This window comes from Mustela erminea, chromosome 2, assembly GCF_009829155.1.
Source record: "Mustela erminea isolate mMusErm1 chromosome 2, mMusErm1.Pri, whole genome shotgun sequence".
NCBI lineage: Eukaryota > Metazoa > Chordata > Mammalia > Carnivora > Mustelidae > Mustela > Mustela erminea.
In genome coordinates, this window is record NC_045615.1 from 110,026,503 (window position 1) to 110,034,650 (window position 8,148).

The 8,148-nt window shown below is 41.8% G+C and overlaps 1 long non-coding RNA gene across 3 annotated transcripts in view; it reads left to right on the forward strand.

The window, feature by feature from the left end:
- Positions 1 to 8,148, forward strand: part of LOC116584913 — a 169,174-nt gene that overhangs the window by 12,082 nt on the left and 148,944 nt on the right. The window contains exons 2-3 of one of the 3 annotated variants that reach the window (XR_004283376.1): positions 1,209 to 3,774; positions 3,809 to 3,894. The exons of the other annotated variants lie outside the window; for them this stretch is intronic. This is a non-coding gene — a long non-coding RNA (uncharacterized LOC116584913). Of the gene's footprint in view, positions 1 to 1,208; positions 3,775 to 3,808; positions 3,895 to 8,148 lie in introns of those variants that run through there. 3 annotated transcript variants of the gene reach the window in all.

Consider the following 8,148-nt stretch of genomic DNA (forward strand, 5'->3'; position numbering starts at 1 on the left):
TCTGCCTTTGGCTCAGGTTATGATCTCAGGATCCTGGGATTGAGTCCCACATTGGGCTCTCTGCTCAGCAGGAGGCCTGCTTCTCCCCCATCTCTCTCTGTCTCTCTGCTTACTTGTGACCTCTTTCTGTCAAATAAATAAGTAAAATCTTAAAAAAAAATTAAATATAGGTGCCTGACCAAATGATAGGGTCCTAAGCAGAAGGAAGGTGTAGTGGGTTGAACTGTGTCCACCCAAAATATACGTTCAAGTTCTAATCCTTCATACCTGTGAATATGACCTTATTTGTAAATGAGGTCTTCATGGGTGTCGTGAAGTTAAAATGAGAACTTATTGGACTAGGCTGGACCTAAATCCAATGACTGGAGACACGGAGGCACAGAAAGGGAAGACAGCCATGTGAAGAGGGAGGCAAAAACTGGTTTGATGCCCTGATAAGCCAAGGAGCACCAAGGACTGCCAGAAACCACCAGAAGCTGCGAGGCAAGGAAAGATTCTTTGCCAAAGCCTTCAGAGGGAACATGGTCCTGCCTCTAGGATTCTGAAAGAATGCATTGCTGATGATTTAAGCCACCCAGTATGTGGTATAGTGGCCCTGGAAGTTTAATAGACAGGAAATGGGTCTGGTACGCAAAGCCTTTGATATCCAAGCGCAAAGATGCCTGCTTACCTCATGAGCTGGAAGGAAATGCAAAGAGAGATCCTGTATGTTATCTCTTCCTGTACTAATAAGACTAATAACAATAATAATAATAATAGCATCGTTTACTGATTGCCTGTTAATTGCCATGCAAATGCAGACTTCAGTGCTTTACATAAAATTATATCTTTCACAATGTCCCTGCTGAGTTAGATATCTTTCCCTCTCTGCATGAAGAAGCTACCTTACACAGAATATGGTCCTCCTTCTCAAATTATGGGTAAGATCACTGAAGGCTGGTTCTATATCTTACTAATCTTTATGTGGCACCCTTTCCCCAATCATACACACAAGTGCACCTGTATTACACCACCAAACACACTGTGTTTGCAAGAAACGAAATGGGTGGCCAATATTTCACAAAGGAATAAATGGCAACCTATGCCAGCTAAATCTCTAACCGTTGCAGATTTTTTTCTAACAGACTGAAAACTGTGATCTGTGATATCCCCCTTTTTCTCCTGCTCTGTTTTATCCCACCTTACTGCTCCTGCTGCCTGCCTCCCAGCCCAACCTGCCAGAACTAGCCTCCCTCAGCCATCGCAGGCCCCTGCCTCCTGCCTCCCTCTCCTTCCCTTGGAGCTTCACGGACCTTCCCTGTGCAGACTGGCTGCAGACCTCAGGGCTCCAGCAGACACGCCGAAAGCTGGAGGAAAGACGGTGTGGCTGCACAAAGTCTCCTAAGCCTGCCACGGATGATCTTCGATGGTACAACTTGGACCTGGACAATCATTTGTGAACAAAGGAGGCCAGAACGCCTGAGCCTGCTCGGAATTGACTTCTGTGTCCCTCTATTATTGAAACTGACATCGGATGTGCGTGCGTGTGTTTCTTTCATAAAAGCCCTATCCTAATCCAAGATCAAACAATTTATTTTGGAAAATAACTGCACATAATGGTACATTTTCTAGAACTGACCAGGTTCCCCCTGTCATTTGCCATCAGCTTTGAAGTATTTAATAGCTAAGGTAACTTGAAGAAACTCCCATGTTCCTGAAAACTGCTCTTAGTGTCCCTACTATTTGCTGGGGACTTCTCATTTACCCACTGCTTTATCAGTCCACTTTTTGCTTTTATCTACTTATTTCTCAAGTGGATTGTCATTACCTCGTTCTCTGCACATCGTTTTTAAGATCTGAGGAGGATTTCCTTACGTGAATAGACCTTAACTGATCTGAATGTCCCCTAGAGTTCATATTTGCATTATTTCCAATTTTTCTCTAATACAACAATTCTTGAATGAGTATATCATCTCTTTTCCCCCAGCTTTACTGAGGTATAACTGACCAATAAAAGTATCTACTTAAGGTGTAGATTTGTATCTACTTAAAGTATCTACTTTAAGGTGTATGATTTGATATATATACACACTGTGAAGTATTTCCCACAATCAAGCTAAGGAACACATCCATCACCTCCCAGGGTTACTCTTTGTGGGTGGTGATCCATATCTTTTTGTGCATCTACATTTATCACAACAAAAAAACCAAAAGTAAAGTCACCTAAAGGCAAAGGGTATGTGCCAAGTAAAGCTTTGGTTGTACATGTTGCCAAAAGGCTCTATAAATGAGTTGAATGGACCAGGTCCACATACAATTTTGACGTAGTTCTTCTGTTAGGAAGCATGATTCACCCTCATGAAAGAAGTTTTACCTAATACTTCACGATATGAAGGAAAAGGTGAAATGCGACCGATTTTCTCCATGCATACACTCGAAGAGGACCCAGCAGCTCACCTCTGGGAGCATATGTGCAGGGCCCCCAGCTGTGATGCCTCCACTAGGAGCTGGTGCAAGGGCAACTGTTGTGTGGTGTGTAGTTTGGAGGTTGATAGATCCTCGGCTGTTTTCTGATTTTTCCACAGTTATAGAAAAACAATGACTTGATAGACATCTTTCAGGTCTGGATGGAAATGTCACTTTCTTAAGGGGTCTTCCCCAACTCCCCAGTCTACATTTCAACTTTTTCTTTGACTCATTAACTAGCCCAAAATGTCCTGAGTCATCTGAAGAGAAACTAGCTCCCACGTGGTCTCTTGTACTTAGCACATCGTGACATGCTAAGTCTGGATGCATCTATGGATATGTACCAATCATTTCAAAACATATGTTGTGAGACATTTTATCAGTTACAACCTAATTTCAAAATGGGTCAATATTTTATATACACAATGTCCTGTATGCTCAGTTCAGTTGAATAAACATTTGGTGGCATCGTGATATATCATGTACTAGGCAAGAGCTGGGAATGTGATGATTAATTTCATGTATCAACCTGATTGGCTAAGAGGATGTTCAGACATTTGGTCAGACATTATTCTGGTTGTGTCTGTAAAGGTGTTTCTAGATGCCATTAACACTTGAATTGGTAGATTGAGTAGAACAGATCGCCCTCTCCAGTGACCCTCCCCAGTGTAGATGGGCCTCATCCAATCAGTTGAAGGTCTAAAAAGAAAAAACTTGATGCTCCCACAAGTAAGGAAGAATTTTTCCTGCCTTTGAATTAAAACTGAATTGGCTCTTCTTAGGTCTCAAGACAGGATTCAGACTGGACCTGAAACAATGGCTTTCTGTGTTTCCAGTTTGCTGACTGACCCATAGATCTTGGGATCTGTCAGCCTTACAATCACGTGAGGCCTATTCCTTATAATAAGTCCCTTATAGAGTTAGAGACAGAGATGGAAATAAACATCCTATGGGTTCTGTTTCTCTGGAGAATGCGACGAAGACAGATTTTGAAACTGAGAGTGGTTCTAGAGGAATAGTTTTGAGGATACGTTCCTGAAGTGTGGAATAGGCTCTCTAATCCAATCAGATTTAAAGACACTAATGACTCTACTTATGGTAGTAAAGATTGCTGACAGTCAAAGGCATAATCTTAGAGACATACACAATATGTCAATATGTCAATATGACGGGCAAAGGCATAATCAATAGAGACACACACAATATCACCAATGGGTATTCCCAATAACCCACTTAAAGGAAACAACAACTGAGTGACTGTGTATATGACACTATTAAACACTTCCATCAAACTAACAAATATAATAGGATTGACCGGTTGTTCCTAATGTCCCTGAACAAAGTGGGGAACAAAAGGGAGAAGCTCTGGGATTCAAATTCTCAGCTCCAGCACTGAATAAATGACCTGAAATCTTCTGTGTGTTCAGAGCATGTCTATTATTAAAGTAGGGAAACTGGGAAGGAATGGAATCCTGAAAGTTGAAATGGGGATATGTGTGAGAACTCTGGTGAGGTGGGGACAATGAGCCCCTGAATTCTGAATGAGTCCTCTTTATTAGTGAAATAGGTCTTCGTACTCCAGAGGTGAGCTGCTTCTCCACTGTCTGAGGGGATGAACCCTTGTCATCTGAGGAAACAGCAATGACCTCCCCTGAGACAGTTGTTATGCAAGCCAATACTGATTCTCCCCCAGAACTAACCCCTACTCACTACCCGTCTTTGTTTCTAAACCTATAACTAGACTCGAATCCCAGAAGGCCCTTAAAGGTGAGGTACGAAGTGTGACCTATGGGGACATGCACTCAACTGCGGAGGAACTGCTTGAGTTTTCCAACTTATACTGGGAGAAATCTGGGAACATGTTAGGAATAGATATTAAGGGTATGGGATAGTGGTGGAAGGAACAGAAAGTTGGGTCAGAACAAACTGGGCTCACTAAGAAGAGACTCTGCATTTAATGCTGCAGCTTAAGGAGTTAGAAAAGACTTTAACTGTTTGGTTTCTTGGCTGAGACATGGAGCAAAAGGGAATCCACAGTGAGGGAGGTGGAGATGCTGGGCCAGCTTGTTCATTGTAGATGGAGGGATTTGAAGGCTTACAGAGAGACTGGGAGTGGACTTGCCATTTAAGACCTACTCCCCAACACTTCAGGGGACAGGGGTCCATAAGACACCTTTCACAATGACGAAGTAAACCTATGAGTGGAACATCAGTGACCTTGCCGAGCTCTGTGATCACTACTCTCCCTAGTTCTGACCCCACAGTGGGTGAGGCCAGTCACTAAATCGGGAAACCTAAATTCATGGGAACAACTGGATCCCAGGATGACATGGGCCAAACGGAGGCACTCAGTTACCAAAGAGAAGGTGAATGAGGTTACCATAATGAAAAGCAGCGTCAAATTAGGAGCTGGTCACATATGACTATGTGAGTTATAGTTTGACTCACAGAGAGCTACAGCATTGACTAGTTGACCATGGTATTCCTGAAAGTGAAATAAATGGTAAGTCTACTAAATTCTTTCTGGATCTGTATAAGCAGACAAGTTCTAGGTTAAGTGAAGAAGAGTATAACTTGAATCTTAAAAACAGAAAGTCATGGCTCCTCAATCAATTCTCAGACTTGAGCCACTTTACAGACCCAAAACACCTTAAGTGAGAGGGAGGTTGGGTCCCTTTGAAGAAGCATCGTGATACACTGCCAAAAATTATACTGTTTATTTTTCTCTCAGCTTTCTTCTAAATATGGCCTTCTATCTATAACGTGCATTGGGGAAAAGAAAATAATCAGACCTTTAGAGGACTACTGGACCTCAGCTCTGAACTGACACTGATTCTAGGAAACCCAAAACGTCACTGTGGCTCACCACTCAGAGCACCACTGGTCCATTATACTGAAAACACTGGTCCATTATACTGATAACACTATGTTGATTGGTCCTAGTGAATAAGAAGTCACACTGACTCTAGACTTACTGGTTAAAACATTTTCACATGGGATGCCTGGGTGGCTCAGTCAGTTGTCTGTCTTCAGCTCAGGTCATGATCCCAGGATCCTGGGATCGAGTCCAGCATCAGGTTCCATGCTCAGTGAGGATCCTGCTTCTCCCTCTGCCTGCTGCTCCCCTGCTTGTGCTCGCTCTCTCTCTGACAAATAAGTAAATTTAAAAAATCTATTTAAAAAAAGGTAAATAAATAAACATTTTCATGTAAGACAGGAAATAAATCCAACAAAAGTTCAAAGACCTATCACAGTGAGATTTCTAGGGATTCAGTGGTATAGGACTTTTAGAGATAAATTGTTACATCTGCTACAAAAAGAGGCACGGTGCCTAGTGGGGTGTTTGGATTTTGGAGGCAACCTATTCTTTATTAAGGTGTGTGACTCAAAAAGTTGATAGTTTGGACTAGGTCCCAGAACAAAGAGCGCTCTCCACAGGTCCAGGCTGCCAGGCAAGCTGCTCTGTCACTTGGGGCATGTAATCCGGCAGATCCAGCGGAGCTCCGAGAGGCAGTGGCAGACAGGAATGCAGTATGGAGCCTTTGATGGGTTCTTAGTGGTGAGTCATCACACAGGACTTAGGATGTTCCAGCAACACCTTGCCATCTTCTGGGAATAACTACTCTCCTTTTGCAAAACAGCTCTTGAGCTGCTATAGGACCTTAGTAGAAACTAAATGATTAACCAGGGGCTACCAAGTTTTCCACTGTGACCTGAGCTACCTATCATCAACTGGGTGTTACTTGACCCACCACGCCATAAAACTGGGCATGCACAGCAGCACTCCATCATCAGGTGGAAGCATGAAAGTTGTGTAACATTCGAACCCAAGAGAGTGGAATGTGCAAAGTCATAGAAGAATAAATCGGCAATATGTGACTAGAAACTCCAAATTCCAGGGGCACCTAGATGGCTCAGTTGTTAACAACTGCTCAGGTGATGATCCCAGTATCTGGGGATCAGGTCCTCCATCAGGCTCCCTGCTCAGGAGGGAGCCTACTTCTCCCTCTCCAACTCCCCATGCTTGTGTCCCCTCTCTTGCTGTGTCTTTCTCTGTCAAATAAATAAATAAAATCTTTGAGGGGGAAAAAAAAAGAAAGAAAGAAAGAGAGAAACTCCAAGTCCAGAAGAATTATCCAAGCGTAGCCACATCAAAGACTATCCACCTACACTTTCTGGTATGAAATAACAGAAAGGGTATGAAAATGATATTGTTTTAAGTTAAGAAAAAAATTTTAGGTTGCTTTTTGGATGATAGATGATTCAGTTTGATGATCCAGGCCATGATCAGATGCTTGCCATGGTTGGAAGCAGGCACTAAGTATTGAGAGGGACACAAAATACATGCCCTCAAAGTGCTTCCCAAATAATGTGTGTACCTAGGATACGATTCTCAGTGAGGAATGCTGAGTGGTCAGGATAAAAGCTGAGGACATTGGGAGTGCGCAGTCATTCATTCCAATCTCTGGGAACTAGGAAGTCTTCCCACAACAGTGAACATGACTCCATGGGTCATTTCTTCTTGGGATCACTATACCACACTCTTTTATTGACTCGTTTCTTCTGAAATACCAACGCTCTTTCCCTGAGAGAGCTACACAAGAACAAGTCAAGAGTTGCAAAGACGAATTAAGTGAGAGATCACTTGAAAATGTAAGCAGTAAAATAGAAAAATCCTCCAGATATACCATATATTTTATATATCATATTTAAATAAAACTGAAGGAGCAATCTATTTGCTAAGTTGTAAAGTGGTTTTCCATTTATAACTATAGTAATAATCATTATAGAAAGTTTTAAAAATTAAAAGACAATTAAGAGGAAATTCTGTCACCCAGGAAAACAATCACTAACATTTTGGCATATTTCTTCCTAGTTTATGCATACGTAAACTATTTTGAAATAAGATTGTGATAAGACTATATTTAACATTTTGTATCGTTTTAACATTATATACATGTATATAAAACCTTTTTTTCTTATCAATAATCTTAAAAACATAATTTTAAATAACTGCATGATATTTTAGTTTGTGGGGATACCACAACTAATATAAACATTTTCCTCTTGTTGGATTTTTAGGAAATTTCCCATTTTTCACTCTTTTGAAAAGTACCATGATGAATATTCATCTGAAGTTTCCAGCACTATTTCTTAATACCTCCTTTAGAGATACCTTAGGCTAGGTTTTCTGAAAGGCAGACACAAGACAGGACTAGAAATGCAAGAGAGTGCAAGAAATTAAAAAATAGAGCCTCCCTATGATCCTGCAATTGCACTACTGGGTATTTACCCCAAAGATACAGATGTAGTGAAAAGAAGGGCCATCTGTACCCCAATGTTCATAGCAGCAATGGCCACGTTTGCCAAACTGTGGAAAGAACCAAGATGCCCTTCAACAGACGAATGGATAAAGAAGATATGGTCCGGGGCACCTGAGTGGCTCCAAGGGTTAAAGCCTCTGCCATCAGCTCAGGTCGTGATCCCAGGGTCCTGGGATCAAGCCCCACATCGAGCCCTGCATCAGCTCTCTGCTAAGCAGGGAGCCTGCTTCCCTTCTTCTCTCTCTGCCTGCCTCTCTGCCTACTTGTGATCTCTGTCAAATAAATAAATAAAATCTTTTTTAAAAAATTAAAAAAAAAAGAAGATATGGTCCATGTATACAATGGAATATTACGCCTCCATCAGAAAGGTTGAATACCC